Below are 21,421 nucleotides of genomic sequence, written 5' to 3' on the forward strand. Positions count from 1 at the left end.
ATGCTATCTGAAACAATACATAAGTAAAAGCACATTTAGCTGCTGACATGGCATTGCCATGGCTTTTCCTGTATTTGCTATGATGTGATACACAGATAAAGGAAACTCCCTCTGTGTGTTCATCTATGAAGTCACTAACGTAACATGTGGTCCCTTTTTCCCCCCACCCACCCTCTGTCCCTCCATTAGTCTCCCCCAAAATTTAAATGGGCAAGTGAGTGCTGAATTTGTCATGGTTTACATACTTCTCGAGGTGTGTGAGCTGCCTCTGAAGATAAGTGCACCTGGCCTCCTATTTTCTTGTCTTCTGTATGTTTGATACAAACCGCAAGAGAGCCCTAAAGAGGTTTTTCTTATTTTACTCCTGGTCACATGTTTGGTACTATAACTTCCTAAAATTAAAATTTAATTATGACCGTAGAGGCAGACAGTCCAACAGTGAAATAGTTTGTAATTTATTTGAACTCTAAAATTTCACTGGTTAAAATGGTGTAAAACTTTCCAATAAAATTTGTTTATATATTATTTTAAGAAAAAAAAACACCTTAACTATGAGTCTGGTTCCTCAATAAAAAAGGATAGCTATCTGGCTAATCACTGCTATGCACTAGATCACTAATTTTCTCCTTAAGGACAGTAGGATTTTTGCCTTTTTTCCCCCATAAAACTTCTTCAATTATATAACGAATGCATTTGATTTAAGGGGACGCTCTCTAGGATTTTATGCCCCAAGACAGGCATGTCACGAAATAGCTGGAGGTTGGTGAAGAACCTGCTGGATTAAATGCTTGCAAGTACTGACAGGAGTGGGAGTCGAGCATTTGGATGGAGGCTCGTGGACAGCCCTGTTCTCAGCTACTCCTACTCAAAATGAGTTACTTTGTTTTGCTCTCACCTAGAAATTCAGACTTTCTGAGTCTTCAAAGAAAATTCATGTGCTACTGTCTCCCTCTGGGAACACACAGCTCCGTCAGGGTATACGGAGAGGTTGCTCATAAGAAGGCCTGGTTTTCCCAAAGTCTGAAATTTTTGTTTGTGGAAAAATGAAGCAAATGATTGCATTCCTGTACTAAATGTGGGGATTTTCTTGAAATGGCTTCTTAAATAATTGTTTCTGCATTAGATGTGTCGCTAAGTATCAAGGCTTCTGGAAGTGCACATCCTGTATGGTTGATGATTTCATGGTACGAAATACAGCTGGACTTCCATTTGTCTGTTGGGGACACAGACCTGCTCTTGTGAATTGGTTTCAAGTTGCTTGAGAAAGACGTGACAGTCTATGCTTTAAGATCTCACAACAAATGTGTAAAGTTCAGTGCTCTTACCAGGCTGGCTGCTAACTGGCCAGGAAGTCGCTAACACTGTGGCTGGCAAAGAATAAAGAAAACATAAAGATGCTACATCTTGGTTATGGGAAACTGTTCAACATGTAAACTCCTGGTGTCTGAGATGGGGTGGCATTTGCAACAGATGTTTGCCTGGTAATCAAAGACCCAGTGTAATAAATAGTTGGTTAAAGAGTAAGAGTTCACCTGGTGGGTAATGCTGATTTTTATGGCTATGGACTTGAGACCTCTTGAAAATGAGACATGCCAGTAGTAAGAAGTGTGTATGTTTCTAGGGTTGAGGATTTGGGGGCTTTGGGGTCCTGCTCATTCATTTGAGAATGAAGTATCATGGAATGGCCTTATTCTGGATTCGTTTGAACAGAGATGGCCAGCGAGATGAACAGATGACTGGGATGTAGAGTATGTGAGAACTTCCCTTTGCTTCTGACTCGCACTGGACTGATGTCTTGGGTTCATTGAGCCCACTGTATCGCCCAGCCCTCGAGGGCTTATAAAGCAGAGGTGGACTGAAAAAGTTCTACCTGTGCCACTTCAGAAAAACGTTTAGCTTGGCACTGTCTTCATCCCTGACAGCTGCTTGTGATGCCTGGAGCTATTTACCGTAGGGATGAGCAGACAAACCTGATGTGTGCTCAAACCTGGAAATCTGAATTAATTAACCAGTGGAATAACTTATGGATGGTGTAGATTCGTCATAAATTAGACTTTTCATCAAGATTGGTGCGTGCATTCTCACTCGTGTACTCGCTCTCCTAAAAGCTGCTGCAAGAGTCACTTGCTGGGAGATGAAGGCACTTGTACTATTAAGGAGGGGTAAGACAGGAGGATGCTACAGGGCCTCATGGTCCTCCACCTCTGAACTCATGCATGCTGGTCAGCAGCTTCTCACATCCACTGGTGCTCCAGCTCCCTGTTAAGTCCTCCAAGATGCCTTTCACGAGACATGTGGCATGGGGGCAGTTCTTCATGCTGAAGAATGCCTTTGTATTGTGATGCAGAGCTATAGCTCAAGCAAATAGCTCTCTTTATTATCTGTGCCCGTCACGAAAGTATGACACAAAAAACTCCATTAATGCATTTGCTGCCCTAAAAATTTTCTTCTTGGCTCTTTCAGATGCTTAGGCCAGCAGCTAGTATCCTCCTAGGCTTAGTGAAGAATTAAGTTGAAATTGCCAAGGGGTGTCTCTTCCCGCACTGACTTAGAGATGTATGAGGCTCGGTCTCCTTTGTCCTTCCTTCATCCTGCACTAGCCACGTCTGTCTTGTGCCCTGTCAGCATTTTCTGCTTGGGAATGGCTGAGTGGACTTCTCTTAGCCGTGCATCTTTTTTTACTTAAAGGAGATCTTCAGAGTGTCTATTTGGCATAAATCAGTTGAGAATTTGCTGGTAATAAGTGCAGAGGAGGAAAAGAAAAGAATACTTGGAGCCCTCTGTCCACTTTCTGTTGGCAGTGCCTGGTTCCTGCTCTTGGAGGAGGTCTCTTGCTTGTCCCTGAATCGGTTCAGCCCCCCGAGCACAAATGCTCCGAAGCTGCAGTCGCAGGGTCGCTGTCTGTCTCCAGAAAGCCATGTGGCAAGGGGCTCTGCACGCTGTGGGGAGCAGCTCCCCCCTGCAAGGAGTTACAGGATACCGCTGGGGGTAGCTACAGCTGGTATGCACTGGTACTAATATAATCCCGCAGGACTGTATCCATGAGACACAAGTGTGACGTGAGGTATTTAAGGAGACACACCTGTTCTAGACACAGGCCCGGGTATGGTGTGCCTCGGAAATGGAAGGTTTTGGTGGAGCAGGAAAGACTCCCATTTCATCCACAGGAGGGCTTTGCTTTCTTCTTTCGCCCTGGTTTCACATTATTTTATAATTCCCTAATATTATGCAATCCTGTGGCCTGTTAGCACCGGGCTGTTTCAAAGGCCAGGCTAGTGTTTGCATTTGAACTTTTTTTACCTTAGTGTGCGATTCCAGAGTGATTAGCAGGAGAGAACAGCTTCTGGGCTGAGTGATGGTTTGGGTGTAACTGCTCCCAAGAAAGGGCAGAGAATTTGGAGAATGTCATCTATGTGTGGGGTTGGGTTTTTCAGTCCTTCAGATAATTTAGATCTTATGTTGTGTTTACCTGTATTTTTATTATAAGGCCTCTGTCTTGGAATTTGGAGCAGGAAATCACATAAAAGTGATATAATCTTACCAAAATTTGTTAAAAAAAAAAAAAAAGAGATGTCCCCTTGGTTTGAAATATGAGTGTCTTTCCTTCTCTTCTTCGTGTCTATCCCCCATCCCAAAAATTGTTGTGAAACGGGTATTTTCCATACAGAAGAAAAAGCAAGCAAATGCAAAATAAATCTCATGGTTGTGTAGTATGAAGAAATTAACTTCCTTAGATTTTTATCTCTTCTTTTTTAAGTTAGCCTGATACTTGTTTGGCAGAAGATTAACTTTTTTGCCATTGAAAAGGGAATGTATTAAGATGGAGGAAAAAAAATCACAAGGTCTGTCATATGATTTGATTCCATCTGTCTGTCTTGTCTTTCAAGTAGAATGGAAATTTTCTCCCAAACTTTTTATGTGCCTTTTTTTATGTTAGTGTGGAATCTCCTAGTTTGCCTTGGTCTCACTCCACATGCCCCTTCTTCCCATGGATTCCTGCTTTTGGTGAGGTTTTAAGTGCTTGTTGGTTTGAAACAGCTTCCAGAATTGAGGCCAAGATTTCTCCCATCCCTGATAGACTGTTGTGTGAAAATATTTGCAAGTGGACAGTCTTTCCCTCCCAACTTTATTTTAAATAGAATTTGCCAATAAACATCCAGTATGTCAGTTGTTTGTAGAATAATGGCTGGTGGAAATAAGGAAGAGAGGGCAAGAGGCATGTTCTTCTCTAGGACCTGGTTAGTTTGGGCAGTTAAGTATTTAGAGGGGAAGATGGTTATATTCCCTTCTATAACAGCTCTGAATTCTGAGTAGGGTGGACTGGACTAACTAGACCCTGAAGGGACAACAGATTCTTCTTCTCAGAAATGAAATGTTGTTGGGGCGGGGGGGAAGATCTTGGGAATGGAGACTCCATGGCTCCAGCTGCACCTGGCCCATGGGGTAGGCTCACTGAGAGCAGGTCATTGACCCTTATTGCAAGGAGATATAAATCTGAATCTTGTTAATCCTAACCTGAAAGATGGCTGCAGTGTGGCAAGAGCCTCCTCGCCTGCATGGGTGAGCAGAGGTGCTGACCAAAACCCAGAGTCCTCTTTAGTCCCTGTGTGCTGGCATTCACAGTTTGACCAGCCCCAAAGCCTCACAGTTTTCCTTCCTTGTGGGCAGACACATTTTTGTACATATGAACGTGAAAATACCTTTGATTATGATACTAAGAAGCAGAATACCTCACTGTAAGGGACGCATCATCCTCATCTAGCTGTGGTGCCTCCCAGACTAGCTTTGTATCTCTGCACATCACTGCATTTTGCTGCACAGACACAGCCTAAGGTAGACATGGCCCCACTATCCTTGCTAGCTGATGACGGTGGTCTCTCTCCCAGCCCTGTCCCTACTGGATTCTCCCAGAGTTAATCGATTTCCAACTAAAGACTGAAGAGATTTCTTCTGTGAGGTTTTTTGGGGGGGTGGTTGGTTTTAGTGGTTTGGGGTTTTTTTGTTCCTTAACTGCACCCTGCAAAATGTCCCAGATGAGTTGTTTCAAAATACTGGCATCTCTAGGGAAGGGGTTATAAATTGCTAATTTAAAGCCTGCAACAGGATAATTGAGTAACCAGTTTGATGTAAATGGCTTAATGGGGCTTTACTAGCCCCTTTGAACTTAAAGTAGCACTAAAAAGTAAACTGTAAATACCTTCAAGGAAAGTACTGGCATGCTTGAATGTGGGGCTGCTTGGCTGTAAGGAGCAAGCCTGCTCGACTTGCCAGGAATCCTGTGGCCTGTGTGACAGCAAACATGTCAAGGGGGCGAGGGGACCAACCAGGCACCCCTTGGGGAAGGCTCTGCAACTACCCTAGCTCTTCAGGAAGCACATATACTCTGATATATCAGGCTTTCAAACCTGCCCTTCCTGCTTTGGAAAATTTAAATCACAACCTCAGTTTAAATGCAACTGTAATGAATTTCATCAGGATTGAAGGAAGAAAAAAAAAAAAACCCCTGAGGGGGAGGCAGCCACTAAAGTCCACCCTAATTTTCCTGGAGTTGTATTTGCATTAAGGTCTTTTGGCAAGTCCAGGCAGAAACACTTATTACACTTTGTTTCGGAAGACCTCGTTACCCACTGAATCTGCTGAGACAACGTATTGCAGCCCTGCAGCAGATTCCAGTTTCTGATGCGACTTGGGGACTTTTGGGAGAACCTCTCAACTTTCACTCTTGCTACAAAATTCCAAGGGAGGAAGTCAACAGCTTCTAGAAATGAAGATCATTACCAAGTGGAAGCATCTCATGTAGTCAGGCATTGATCTCGCTTCTGATTATGCAAACTGGGGTGTCAGAGAGGAGAATTTCAGGCCCAAAGGCAAGCAGGAGTATTCTTCCCTCTCCCTCCCTCTATGGGAGAAAAGCTCCTCCTGGCCCGAGTGCTGCTCTGCTCCATCTTCCCATTGCACATGCACCATGCAGTGCCAGCAATAATTCGCAAGAATTTTCTTCTCTTCACTGTTCCTCTGTCTCACCACCATCTTCCCCCTATTGCCAGCAGCCTTCCTGGGTAGTGGAGGATGTTTTGGAGTTTGCAGCACAATCCTCAGTTACTACTGTGACCTCTGACACACAGGATTTGGCTTTACAGCCAGCTTTGCTGGTCCTTGGCTGTGCTCTCCTGCCTGCTTTGTTGCACTACCCCTGAAGACCATGAGGCTGTAAGGCTGAGGCAGACCAGGACTGATGCAGGAAGAGGGCAAGACCTGACCTTTTCAGTGGCGGCCCTGACTTGGATGGGCTAAACCAGATCACGATGCCTCATCATCTGTAATGATGGATCTACTTCTCTGTGGTTTGGTTTTTTGTTTCTTTTTTTTTTTTCCAGATGGGAAGTTAATGGGAGATAATGTACCACTGGCAATGTTAATGCTGGCTTTAAAAAAAGGAAACATAAAAGCACTGAGGTCCCAACAGAGGGCAACGACGCAGAAGTGCTACATCTTATTTTAAAAATCATGTCTGACAGAGGATTCAGTCCTGCACTCTAATTCAGTTCAGATGTCTCTGGGCCTATTGTATGCAAAGCTCAAAATGCTCTACTGTGGCCTTTAGAAGAAGAGGTAATCACATGGCACTTCTTTGCTCCTACATGTTGAATGAAGCAGTTGGCACCATGGCACTACCCAACTGCTGTGTGTGGGTGGGAGCACAGTGCAGGATTAATTTGGGGTTGATTGTGTTGGCAGGGATCTGTCAGCAGAGCTTGCCCAGCTGCCTGTGTTACATGGTAGCTGTTAATCCTTCACTTTTATGAGCACGAACCTAGATCACATATTTAAAAAAATTAAAAATGCATACGCTATTAGAGAGAGATACTTGCAAGCAGAAGAGCGCTGTACGCATGCAGTGTTGACGGCTGGAGGCTGCCTTCAAGGAACGCCAGAACACCTTAGCGTGCCAGCTTTGATATCTTGGCATCTGACTGGGAAATGCAAATACTCAATCTTAATCCATCATTCCCACATGCTGACATGTATCCAAGGGGAACTTCTGTGAATGTTGTTGCTATTCCCATATAATTTCAGCTGCTTCTCTTCTTCCCAGCACCACCCCACGATGTGTCCAACCGAGTGCAGTCTTCCAGGCCTTTTATAGCAGATCTGGATTTGTTTCTCTCGTGGGGACGCAAAAGGGCATTAGTGTGCATGTGCAGCAGAGGAATAAACTCTGTGTTTGGAGGGGGTGGGGTTGTTTTTATGAAGCTTTTCTCTTCCTAATCCCTCCCAACAACCCCTTCTGCAGATTTTTAGGTTCCTCACTAAGTCCTTTAAATAATATGATCAATTAAAAACCAAACGAACAAAAAAGCTTTTTCACACTTCCCATATATTCCCAAAATAAAAATAGCTTTTTCACACACTTCCTATATATTCCCAAAATAAAAATCAAGTTAAAGTGGACTGTAATAATCATCCTTTCTTTCACATGAAAGATGGCCAGAGTTGGAGCTTCTTTCGGAAGTTCTGGTATGCTTTACGTATCTTCTAATAATCATATGTTTGTCTCATAATGAAAGTTTTACATGAATAATAATTAAAAATACATATCAATAAAGGCTAGCATGACTGAGAATTTCTACTGTGCCACTCATCCTGTTGAAAGACCTAAACTCATTGGCCGTTTTTGGGCAACCCAGTAAATTTAAGCACAGTTGTTAGTCCTGTCTGAAGCTTTGCATATCTCTGAGACCCAATCTCTTCTGAGGGGAGAAAAAGTAATATTTGCAAGATGGCAAAGCAGAATTTATTTGCTCAGCAATTTCACTATTTGTTAAGAATAACTGTCTTTAAAAAAACTCCACAATAATCCCCCTTCCAATACACCTTTTGTTTTGAAACCCACTGAACCTGACACACATATTTGATTTGTTGGTTCAAGAATAACAGGGAAAATGTGAGCAGTAAAATCCGGCCCAGCACACTCTGTGGCTACTGCTGGAGAAAGAACAAATTATGCCTAGCAGTGCTTTCCTGACCTTTCCTCTGCTTTTAGAAACATGAAAAAATTAGTCAGCTTTTTTTTTTTTTTTTTGATATTGCAAAAAATAGAAAGTTGTGTGAAAATTAGAACATAATGAAGACAAATTCTAGAGTGGTGTCTGCTGCAAGGTCTTGGGTGTGTTTGCTGAATTGCCTCCTGCTTAGACAGCAGCTGGAAAATCTAAGTGCTTTCCCAACATGTCAAAACCAACTTTTTCAAAGGATGCAGTAGCTGTGCCAAAGCACCTTGCCTACTTGTAAGCAAATGCATGCTATTGGGACTGTTTCTGCCTGGGCCAGCATTCTCACATGCAGCTGGCTGTATTAAATCAATTTGATGAATTACTATATACTTTTAAATTTTTCTACAGGCAGGTCCCTGCTATTTCTTGCCTGCACAAGATTAAAAGGGCTTTTACATTACGTACCCTGTTATAAGACTTTAATTGTCTGGAATGGGTCTGCATGTGCAAAGACTGGTCCTGGAATGGTCTGGGGATTTAGGATTATTGTCAGGCTTCTTACACTGAGGTAGCAGAGAAAGGAGGTGTCTGTGAAAGCTATGTCAGCATCCATGATGGTGGATACCCTCTGATAATAAGGATGCCACCTATGCCACTTAGTTAACTGTTGTTTGGTTTTGGATTTTGGGGTGGTTTTCCTGCTATTAAAAGATATTCTTTGAGGGAGGTGTCTGCCAAGAAAATGCCTGGAGAAGGGTATAGATTAACCCTAGATGGACTGACTTGATGGTTCACAGAAAGCTGGATGGCATCAGAACATCCCTATGGCCGATGAGGCATATCTCTTCTCAAGTTCATGAGCCTCAGGACGTGCATGTTTTGGAGCACCTGCACTGTGGTGTAACAATGCTACAATTTATTCAGCCCTTCTCTGTGACAGAATTGTGTGTGGCGGAATAACATGCGGCCAAGGGCCAGGGACTGAAGCAGCTCGACAGTAGATACAGGTGTTTGGGAATGCACAACGCGAAGAGAGATTTCTAGTCCAAACATATCCTCACTAAACATACTCTTTGCATCCTCCGGGAGTCTCTAGATACTGTTATATCAGTGGGCTCTGCTGGAAGTGGTAAGGATATAAGAATTTTATTTTTTTCCTTCCAGTCCAAGGTGTAGTATCAATGTTTGTTGTGGCTGGTAGCAGTAGTTTGTACATGTATTATTCCTTTGGACAGACTCTGATCCTATTTGTGTAGCTATAAAACTGCTGAGTTGTTTCATCTGTGTAACGGAGGTTTCAGTCCTTCTGGCTGTTTTGGTTTTTCTGTTTTGGTTTTTCTGTTTTGGTTCTGTTTGGTTTTTTGTTTTTTCTTTAACCGCTTTCCTTGCTGAGAGGGAGAGTTCTATGGGAAGTGATCCAGCAAACTTTTAAAATAGCCTTTTAGTGTGTCTTTTTTTTTTTAACTCTTGCTCAAGCTTTTAAATATGTGAGTTGTCTCTGTGAATTCTCATCTGAGTGCCTATGAAACCTGCTAGCCGAGCCTAAATCTTGCAGGAGGTGCGGCCACGTTTGTGTTCTCGGAGCGCTCTGGCACAGACACCTGGTACACCTGTGTCTCCTGCTAGTTTCAGTACTGTCACAACTTCACCCTCATGCCTGTTTCTCTGGTACCTCCTGTTTTTCCCAAGGTTATCTTCTATAAATAGAATCTGTTCCAGCTTTTCACTTCCCCACACCCATCTTAAGGAGAATAATTACCATTGAGATGTTTTAATAATGCTGAAAGTAGGAGGGTGATCCATTCTGCCATGCTCTTTAAGGCTTTTTTTTCTGACAGGAAATAAATGCACAAATTGCTTAGCAACTTTCTCAGGTGACAAATATAAAGTGAGTAGCTTTTGAAATACTTAAACTTGAGTATTTAAACATTTGATAAACTATGGGTTATCTGAAGAATAAAATTGTAATTGTTCTGGCACCCACAGAATTCCATGCAATGGTCTCTAAGTATAAAATCTAGTAATTTCCTTAATTGTTGTTAGACTGGCAGAGGTAACTGTGGTACCTAGTGTTCACCTGTCCAGAAACCAAAACCGTGGTCAACCCAGGCTAGCAGAGATGCTTTGGATGATGCAGCTATCTGTCAGCAGATGATGCAGCAGCCACAAGACACAAATATTTAGAGCATTCCTAAATCAGAAAAATTTCTCTAAAATTAAAAAAATAACTAAATGAAAGCATGCAAGGGTTTGAGGTGATGATGCTGACTTTACTGCCCTTTAAGCTATGCCTGCAGCAGCCCAGAGCTTAATGTTGTATAAAGCAAGAGAAAGAGAAGCTGTCTCTATAGGCTACGTGATGCAACTGGTGAGCAATGGCTCGGACAGCAGGGTGCTCTGCGTGCAGTAAGTGCCTACAGACAGAAATGATGAGTAAAGGAATCATTGCTGGCACACTGATACATGCTGGCAAATTAGACCGTATTTGGTGGAAGGATAAGAATCTACTACAGCTTTTTAAAATCACCCGTGTCGCGATCACCTTGTGATAAGCATTAACCTCTCCAGTGTAAATAAAAGCACAGCACATTTCCCAAAAAATCTCTTAAAATAAAAAGATTGGTGCATAAGAGTAAATCAAGTTGGAACAACCAGTCAACCTACAGCATTACTACCCAGAGCTCAGAATGAAACGGGAACGGCGGTACTTTTTCAGGTTTTACAGCCACCTCTTTGCTCTAGTTGGACAATTATTTATTACCACTAATATTGTGCTTTGTAAACTTATACGGTGCTTTACGAAGTCAGACATGCTTCCTATTTTAAAGATCTTATAATCTTGTGGGCTGATAAGGGGTGCAGATTATCCCTTGGATGTTCATAAATAGCATTAGCACTAAGAGTTTTATTAGTGCTGGGTCCTTTCAAGCCTGTGGCTCTTTCTTTTTCTTAACAACACTTTCCTAGTTGAGTGCCAAAATAAGGATTTCGACACCTTGATCTTCCAGGCTGGAACAGTGTGGGCATTCTTTTGTTTTGCTTGTAGTGAAAGGGCAAAACCCAGGCACAGTCTCAGCGCAGTGGCTGTTGCTCTGCATGGGTTTAATCCACCGCCTTTGCTTGCCTCTCTGAGACTACAAATCTGGAGTTTGGGCGATGGCAGCAGAGAGCAAGCTTGGGAGGTTTGTGTGTGCGCGCGTGTTTTAAATAAACAAACAATGGAACAGCAACTTCAACAAATTGTGAGTGGTGCTAATTTGTTATAGTGCTGTCTTGCCTTCTGGCAGTGTTGATTTAGGAGAAGCTGAGCAGACTGGAACAGATGCGGGGAGCCACTGGTTCTTTTGCTGTGGGGCGTGTATATAGTTCAGTATAAAATGCTTCTAGGGGTCCTGTCCTGAGGAGCTTCCAGATTACCGGGTAAAGCACACGCATAGGCTGCCAATCCCCTTTTCAAAACCAAATCTGGGGCAGAAGTACCTTCCCCTCTGCCTTGCTCCTCCCCTTCCACTTTTAACACGGAGAGATGTTTTAAGTCCTGATTCATGGCAAGAGCCTCTAATTTGTGTGTTTTGAGGACTGCCAGAAAATCCTTGACTTTGACAAGAATAGTGTGTAGGGAAGGAAAGGAGGAAGATACTTTGCTTTCGATTGTAGCAAAGTTTTCGACACCCCCTGACCTTGCTGGGCTGCCTTTCATAAGGAGCCTGGGGCTGTAATCCCCAAATCTGAGAAACTGTCTGACAGAGAAGGCTGGCCAAATGCACATGAGAGATCTGCAGCCCTGGACCGTTGTGATGCAGTGCTGCAGGATAAGGATGGCAGGATGGGAGCCTTGCTGGCAAGAGGTGGATTTTGGAAGCATATGTAGAGTGACCTCCTTGCAGCCTGAGAACTGAGTTTAAGGAAAGTCTGAAGCCTGAAGTGAAGAAGACAGAGGAATAAAACAGTCAAAATGAGTAGTGTTTGAGGAAAGGCAGTCAAAGAAATGAAGAGTTTTGAAAATGAGTAAACCCTGCTTTCCCCTTAGGTTATCTTCAGCTTGGACAGATTTGGATGCAATGCAGACAGTTTGCAAACCTTTGAGTCTGTTAGTCCTTCTGCTTTCTGGCATCCTCTTGTTTGCCAGGCTCAGAGTTGCAGAAACACTTTTTGGTGGTTGCAAAGAACCAAATGTATGAGGGAGGGTTCAGGATACTCCGTTAAGCATCTGATTTGGAGGGACATTTGGCAAGCAGTACAGTCTTGATACTACCAGGACCGATTCTTAAACAGCGGTTTGCTTGAAAGGCTTCAATTGAGTGGAGCTAGAGACAAAGATTTCTCTGGAAGGTACAGGCTGAGTATGTGGTCAGTTCTTGGCAAAAAAAAAGAAAAAATGGTGGATAAAGTGCAAAAGTTGCTGTATTTAAGGCATTGTTTATTTGTGTCAAGGAGAAGTGCTGCTGCTGCATTTGCAGGTATGCATGAGATAAGGGAATGAGATTTGGTCTTGTAGAAGAAAATGAGACAACAAAGTTTGTTTCTGTGGTCACTGATATCTGGCATGTGGTGAGAGAGATGACATTTTGGTCCAAGGCTGTTACTACCCATGTCCTTCCTGTAACCCTCAGCATGAAGCTCAGTCTTAACTATTGCAGCAAGTTCACAATATTAGCAATATTCTGTATGCAGATACTGCTGTGCAGGCTGCTTCTCTCTGCAGAAAAGTTTGGTGAGTCCACAGAAGAAATAAAAATAAGCAGGCTAACTGGGAGGATCCTTATCAAACCCTCTCCCATTTCTCCCAGTACTCTGAGGCCTTGTTTGCTCTAACAGACCCTATAACTAAAGGGTCTGAGTCACGACTGCGAGTGCATTTAACACTCCCAGCTGCCTGACTCGTCCCTGTCCTGGAGATCCTTCCCCAGTTGCAGGGACAGCCGAAAGGGCCATGCATTTGCTCCGGTACTGCTGCATTTCACAACCCAGCTATCAGCTCCTACCTGTGGTGACTCAGAGGCCTGAAGCTGTGCTGCGACTGGGAGGGTGCTGTAAGACAGTCGGGAAAAGCTGGAAAAGGGTCACGACGTTCCTTCTTCCCCACGGTGCTCTTGTGCTCTTGCCCCCAGAGCAAGCACAGCGTGAAGCTGCCACCCTGTGCACCCGCTGCCAACTCTGGCCTCCATACTGAAGGACAGGTCCCAAGCTTTTAGGACCAGAAGCATCTTCTTACTCCATATAATTCATAGGGTCGTTGATTCTGCCTCACACTCTAGGATTAGCTGGGAGGTAGCAACAATCCTTTAGTCATGTCCTAAATTCTTGCATTGTAAAGGGAGAATTCTATACATCAAGGCTCAAAGGTAGCTGGGAAAGAGAGGAAATTTGCATACCAAAGGGGCCTTAACTGGTGGATGGGTAGAGGGTATCCTTCCTCCTCTGTGGGCTGAGCTTCTCCACTGAATACGAGGGTACTTTAGTGCAATAAGGAGTCGTTAGATTAGCATGGGACATCAGAGCTGCCTTTACCACTTGCAGTGCAGGTACAGTTGGAGCTGAGCCTGCTCAGTTGTTGCAGGGCTGCAGAAAAGCCCAACATTTATTGCTGCTTCTGAGGTTTTACTTGTTTTGTGCCACTGCTCTGTTCCCGAGATCAACTGTGCTCCGCAGATACGCAGGAATTTCTAGTGCCCGGCTCTACTTGACAACATCTGCAATGTCCATGCCTCTTCTCCTCCCACTAAAGAGTTTGGGTAGTCTCAGGCATCTTTATGTCAGCAGTGGAAATAAATGTGTAGCATACAAGGGCTCTGTTTAGGAATTGGCAGGAAGCTCCACTTCTGACTGCAGTGTGATGTTCTAACAGTAGGAAACACCTTTGTTTTAAGCAGTTCTCTGCTAATCTCTGCCCTAGAGGGGAAATACATCTATGGAAAGGAGTTTCTTGCTTCACAGTAGCAAGAAGCAAATTGCTGTAATCTGGGTGTAAATCTGCATTTGAGCTACTGTCTCAGAACCTGTCCAAGAAATACCTTTATGCAGCATTCAGCCTTTCTTAAGCAGAGTATCACTGCTACTGCTGAGTGTTTTGCAGAGTCCTGATGCTGGCAGATGCAGCCAGTAGTATGTTGCTCGTATGCAGCCTAGAGTGTGTGATCTCTTGGAGAGGGGAGAGCTCCAAATCCCTGGGGCTCTGTCCGGTTATGCTTAAAGTTGCATGCTATTTACATGTGGGTTGGCCTGTTCATGCTGGCAGTGGTCCATTCAGACCAAATGCTGAGCAAATGCTCTTGGCTTCGCATAGCCCAGGTCAGTAAGCAAACACCTGCTTACATCTTACTTCTTCATTGTATTGACAAGATTTAAAAATCTTCAGTGTATAGCAGTTAAAACAGAGTGATCTGAATACAAAAGACCTATTAGTTCAGTGTGAAAGGGATTTAGTTACAGAATTGTGGGGATAAGAATGCAGGTGGGAATGATGGGAACACTGTTCTGGGCCTGAGCCCAGAAGAATGAACTATCTCCTTACATTCAGTGTCCTTTTCACGAAGACACTTTCTATTTGCCAGGCCAGCGTCCTCCTTTACGTTCTCGCTCATCCAACTACATTAATTATTGTAAGTCTTTTTCATTTGGTCTTTTATCTTTTAAGGTTGAAATGATAATCAATATTCTTCTAACTTTTAAAATGTAAAAATTTCTATCTCCAGCAGCACAGCTGGAGGCATGCAGCCATCGATGTGACAAGAGCTATGCAGAAGTTTCACTTCGCCATGAGGGTCTAAAAACCTATTTTAAGTCCGTGTGAGGCTGCAGGCTTATTTCTGTGATGCCCTTTTTTTTTTTTTCTCCTCCCACTGGGGCAGCATCACCACTTGTAGAGAGGGACTTGTGCTTAGCATATATGCTGAGACTATCCTCCTTGGTAACCCTGCCAGAGCTGATTACAGGAACTCTGGGGGAAGGAGGATATGCACTGCAGAGTAAACCCTAGGCTTGACAAGCTGTGTATCTGTGGGATGTGCCTTTCCCTGACATGGAAAAGATGTCGTTGCTTTTTCCTTTGGGCAGGGAAGGGTGGAATTACAGATCTTCAGTTTTGCGACTCTTGTATCAGGTGAAGTTCACCACGAATCGACTTGATCTCCAGTCTCCAAGAACATAGATTAAATTATCAGTGAAACATCGTTATAAATAGGAGAGGGTATGCAGTATTTTCTTCTCCCATCTTGCACCACAGATGTAACAAAAGCCAAAGGACCCAGTCTGTCTCAATGCCGTAACATCTCTAGAAGAGCAGCATTTCAAAGACTTGGGAAGGGGAACAGGGAAACGGGGACAACGCAGATGATCTGCCTTTAAGTGTTTCTTCCATTGCCTGTACTGTGTGGGGAGTGAGACCATGAAGCTCTGGTGCCAGGCTTTTCTCGTCGTAGTAGTAGTAAATGGTGATATTTAGTTGCCTGAATTTCTGGGCAGAAGGAAGCTGGTGCAGACATCCTGGGATCTGCTGTTCTTGGATATGTATGGACTGGTCGCCCTGAAGCTCAGTACCATTGGGAGTCGTGAACGCAAGTGGCCAGAGTCATCAAGAAACTTGCAGAGGCCTTCTGCTCTGTTTCCGTTGCAGTTCAGCAATTCTGGGGAGATGGGTGGAGGGGAGGTTGTTCTAGCAGTTACATATTTAAGGCAGGTGGCCGTTTTAAAATGTACGTTTCAATTTTGATTGCAGTTTTTTAATTGCATTTAACAGCGTCCCTGCTGGTTCTCCATTCTGCATCCGTGCAGCCACGTTCTATTGATGGCCTGTTGTGATTTCAATGGAACATCATGGGATGTACCTGGCACGCCGGGCAGCACTGGATGGAGGTGCCTTTAGCCCAATGTACCTGGCATGGTAAGCGGCAACCAAGTGGTTAATCTGCATTCTACTGCTTGTAGTCTCATCTTGTATAGCAAGGTGTTCCTGCTTTGCTGCAGCCTTGCACTGACTGGAAATCACTTTGCTCTCCTGATGTTAGCGCTTTCATGCAAATAGGGCCCCTACCCTTTTCACCCATGGAGATTCCACTCCCCTGGGCAGTTTGCCATGCAGTAGAGAAGGGCCTAGCCACGTCGGGGTCTCCTTGTTATTCTAGAACAGGAAAGAGAAGGGACTGGGGAAATCATCTGACTCTTTTTCTTCTCTCCTTTTGGGCCAGGAGCTGGTAGCAGTTGAGCATGTATTGCCCACGTACCTAATGTCCAAACGTTGCCGCACAGAGGTACCGAACAGGTGCTTGTGTCCATAAGTAAAGCTATACTATTTCTGTGGGAGTTCTGCAAAAGAGCTGCTTCAGGGACCTGGGAGGGCAATCCTGCCTGGCACTAATTGGAATGTAACGAACTAAACAAGGGCCACTTTAAGTTTGCTGATGTGGTATCCTCTGCGAAATGATCCTCCATTCTCCTTCTCCTTTCCATGTCCGCACCTGCAAGATCAGCTGCACATCCTGCTCTATCCTGCATGTTGCTTCCTCTCCCTTCCCCAGCTTTGCAGACCTCTCCCCGAGTAACTTGACATGTTGGTCTTACCTATTTGAAGTGAAAGATAGTCCTGTGAGAAAAACAAGGGTGCTGCATCCTGTTTTCTGCTTGACCCCCCCTCACAGAGCTTTTGCTGCTCCATTGCCAAGGATGAAAATGCATGTTCTTGCCTCTATTTCTGAGATCTGCTGTTTGCCTGCTCACAGGGGCTGGAGATAGGGAACCATCGGGGCTAACACAGTTCCTGCGTTCCTTCCTATGCCTCTGCTGCTCTGGAATGTGAATACCTTTACGTGGCATGGGCGAATGATGTGCCAACTGCAGCTCCTGGGGGGAAGGTTAGTGGCCATGAACGCCCACCTCACCGATACCTTGGGAGAGTCCTAGAAATAGGTTCTGTTGGGATGTGGGGGAGAGGAAGATTAGATGAACCAGTGAGCAACAAGGAAGCTCTCTTCCCAGTGGGGTCTTCTTAAAAAGTTAGTTCATCTGAAACTGAAGGGTGCAGAAGTCATTTGTTTCAGTTTCACCCAGATCCAGTAGCAGCTGGACACAGCATTTTTAATGTCAGAAGTAAATTGGTGGGAAAGAGCAATGTGGGAAACAATTGATTTAATTTTGTCTTGTTCTTCCGCATGCTCACTGCTGCAGTGTCTGCTCAGCGCAGCACAACTGCTTGGGAAGGTGGAGAAATAAGTAAGCAGGCCACTATCTTTTCCTGGGTGTATTATAACATGCACAGTAGGCTAAGGCTTTAATGGCATCTAATTTGATACATCACATCTAATCTGTTTGTTGGTTTTTATCTGCAGTACTGTTAGTTCACTGTTCAGGTGTTCGGTGTCTAGCCTTCTCATCCATCCACAAATCCTCTACGTGAAATGAGTGATTCCTTAGATCTGTTTTTGATTGATTCTTTGCTTCACTGGTGTTGCTTCTTAAAAGGTAAACAATATTCATATGCTGCAATCTATAACTCAGAGATGAAATCAAACAGCATCTCCTGCCAGAGGTTGCTAAGATAACACATTTAGCATTCATTCAGCAATTACTTTTAGGAAGAGATATAGTGATACTAAGCAGAATCAAATCTGTAGGGAATATGTAGATTTTATACTATTTAAAGTGATGAAGGAATTCCTCTTCTCCTGTACTTTGGCAATCTAATTTTCTGTGACATCCAGAGTCTTTGTGGAAATTCAGAGAAAATTAAGTTTCTCCTGCTTCATAGCTAGAGCAGCACAGCTCCTGGAGCAGTTGGTGTGTTCTACACAACCTTCATGCCCATGGGATGACAGTGTGCCCCAGGCTGGGCACAGCAGCTCGCAGTTACCCAGCTTCTTGGGCAATATTGCTTATGAAGATGCTATCAGCTCCTAGCTTGCAAAGCTTTGTTTGATGTGTGGCATCTGCTTCAGCATTACTGTATTCTGTGATTTGTGCCCTGTATTTTTCATGTCTTTGCATGTGCTGTGTCTCAGTGTCATGGGTATGGTGGAGGTAGCGGAGAGCCTCAGTCTTGCTTCATTCCCCACTCACACAAGAACATTTGAGCAGGTTCATTGCTCTGAAAACTATGTATCTTGAATGACTAGGAAGCAACCTGAATCTGACAAAAAGACCATCTCTCATGCTTTTTGACCAAAGACTTCTGTGATCCTGTTTTAAATGCAAAGGAGTGAAATTTTGAACACCAAATTCAATGACAAAAGACTGTGGCCCCAGTGAGACATCTACATATTCTTGAGGTCTGGGGTTTGGCTTTTTACTCAGAAATGCATCTGAGCCTTTTCTGAGACAGAGCTCCTCTGAACTGAGAGTATGTTTTTTCTAACTTTTTTCAGAAAACAGAAAAGGAAGTGTTCTTAAAAATTATACTGAGATACAAGAAATATAAACCACTGTGATTTTTCAGGGCTTTTGGGGGCTTTTGTTGTCTTTATAGGTTGTGGTGATGTTATCCAAATGTTCAGGGTTTGTTAAGAGCCAGTCTCTGCAAACTAATGGATAGCCAGGCCTTTGTAAGGCTGCACCTGCCATTTGTTTGGGAAGACCTGCTAACTTTTATACTGGACTTAACCTTGTAGTTGTCTTTGGTCCCATGCTTTCAACTAGAAGTAAGATCTTAGCAATGCCATAGAGAGTAACACCTACCTCTCTTTCGCTAACAAGTTTTCCAACACTCTCCTCTTCCCCCAACTCTGAAATGCATCATTGCTAAAGAAGGGTTTGTAACCGGTCAGCTCTGGAAAATATCTGGAATGGATTTATTTCTGTTCATGACTGCACAAGATACACATGCCAAGCTGATATTATAAACCTTTTGTCAACAAAGGTACGTCAGTCAGAGGTGTGTTCTCTGACCCATGTTGCTGTCCTGGTAAAAGCCCTTGGTAGGCAATTCCTGGCAAAATTTTAAACATGGGGCTCTAAACTAGGCTGGAGGTTTTGCTGCCTTGTACCATTACATTCATTTTGTCAGGGTTGCTAAATCTATGTTAGAACAGCTAACAAATTCAAATTTGATAGGCAGTGTTACGGTGCTTAAACCTGACCACTGCTTTTAAAATCTCCTAAAGGTAATAACCTACCTCATACTTCTGTCCTACTGAACATGAATACTTCTGTAAAATTGACATGTGATATGAATACAGGCAATTTAAACAATTTGTACTATGCTAATTTTTCTGCTGCAGAACATACTGAGGTTTAATAATAACATTATCTTCCTCATGAAGGTCAGTAAAAAGCAAAACTATCATTCTACTTCTGCTTCCAGGGCTTTCCCTGCAGGCTCGTTACCTGGTTCCAGTATCATTTAAGGCTGAAAGAAAAAAACCAGAAGTAAAAATCTAAAAATATTTCCCATTAGTAGCTGCAGCAAGCCTTGACTCTTTGCAAAAGCTTAGACGAAGAAGTATACAGAGATTTCTAGACCTCTGCTTCAAGTGCCACATGAATGGGAAATAAACTCGCTTTCAGTTTAGTAACATGTATGTTTTTATATTAGTCTGCTTTGGCAAAAAATATTGGCTGTGCTGTTCCCTTTTCTTTTCTGTATTTCTTTTTTATGGAACACTTACAAAATCCCTGGATATGATTTTTGTGTTATATGCATGGAAAAGCACCATTATATTTGTAGTGAAAATAGTGTAGTAGTAGTCTGTCTCTTGCTATTCTTGAGCAGGACGCATTTATATATATAGATGCTGTGTTATGTTGCAAGCCATGTTTTTGTCCTTCCCTATCAATGTATCTCAGTGACCCAGAAGTAAGTGCTTTTACTGGCCTGGCTAGATAAAAGTGGGTATTTGGTGCCTCTGTGCTGTTGCTTCTTCCTCTTAATCAGCAGTTCTGGAAGCAAGCCACTAGATCCAGACGCATTGCCTGAGTGCTGCAACTCTGATGTAACTAATTACAGCAAAACTAGTTTTTAAAGTGCTCAACAGTGTTCAGTGGTGGTACTCCCTGTCTCTATCATGTTTTTGTGATGCTGCAGGGTAAGTTTCTATGACAAACTCTATAGATGGAGAAGAAATAACTGGCTAACACCATGGCAAGCTTGTATTTCTTCCTTTGGCTGCCACCTTTTCTTAAAGCCAGCCACCTCTGGGAACAGCACTAATGTGCACAAAGGCACAGTGGTGAATCCACCGTCTGCTTGCGTTCCCATCCATTGTGGAAACAATATAGAGCAGAAAAGCAGAGGAGCCATTTTAGCTGTTGGTCAAGGTGTCGAGCCACTGAGATCTCTGTGGATGCTGAATTGGGTGCTGGTGCATTGAACAGGGGCCACAAAATTCTACCAAATGCATAACCAAGTACCAGGCTGACCAGCTAGCAAAGTGAAGAAATACGTCCTGTGCCAGAAGGGAGGCACCTGCTTGGCAGATCTATTGGTAAAAGTATAAGCCCCAGACTAGTCAGGCAGCAAAACTGGAGGAAAAATTGTATCTGTTTACTTTGTGGTAGCTTTTTTCATAAAGCAAAATCTTTTTGTGGTGCAGAAATTGATTCTATAAATTTACCACCTTTCTGCCAAATTAAATCTTTCTATTTATCACCAGTTAGTAAGAATCAGGTTTGAGGGAGGTTATTTTTAATATTGACAGTATCACTCTTTTTTTTCTTGTGTACATATACTTGACACAGAGGGAAGACAATGCATTCTAATGCTTCATCATTTGAAATCTGATGGGACAAAATGTAGTAATGGCACTCATGGAATAAAACCATTAACTGATGATGATTTTAAGGGAAAATTTAAGCTCCTCATTTCTATGGAATTACGGCCTGCTCCATTTCAATAATAAGATGAACTGGGAAAGGAAGGAAGGAAGGAAGCAGAAGTCTAGAGGTGGCTGTTATATGTTTGGTATTTAATTCCTACATTTGAACCTCAGAAAATATTTTAATAAAGGCGCATTACAAGTAGTAGTTGGCACTTTCAAACAAAAAACTCAAGCAAAAAAGTTAAAAAATTGATCTTGGATTCCTGAATGCAGCCCCAGCTTTAAATTCTACTTTTTATGTATTGTGGTATCTACCAAATGTGCGATTGCAATTAGTTCTGATATGCCTCAAACAAGATATTTCATACAGTCCGTACTACCGGGAAAGCTGACAGAAATATCTAAACTAAAATACGTACTGAATACTGTTTGTGAAATACATGAACCTACACAGAGGTAACCACAATTTTTCTTTCCTCCTAGTACTTCAGGGTAGAGAGACTGTGACTTGGGATAGCTTACTTGACTCTATCAGTTTAAAGAAAATTCCTTCAAAACTAACGGGCAGGGCAGAATTAACTTAACAAAACAGTTTCAGATTGTTGAAGACATTTGGTGGCATTTAGCTAGCTCAGCATCCTGAATTTCAGCCAGTTCAGGGTTGATTCTAGCCCTTAATGTCAA

The 21,421-nt window shown here is 43.1% G+C and overlaps 1 protein-coding gene across 1 annotated transcript in view; it reads left to right on the top strand.

Moving 5' to 3' along the window:
* Positions 1-21,421, top strand: part of HIC2 (HIC ZBTB transcriptional repressor 2) — a 202,296-nt gene that overhangs the window by 175,586 nt on the left and 5,289 nt on the right. The gene's annotated exons all lie outside the window — the stretch shown is intronic.

The sequence above is a fragment of the Phaethon aethereus genome, assembly GCF_964289735.1.
Source record: "Phaethon aethereus genome assembly, chromosome: 17".
Lineage (NCBI taxonomy): Eukaryota > Metazoa > Chordata > Aves > Phaethontiformes > Phaethontidae > Phaethon > Phaethon aethereus.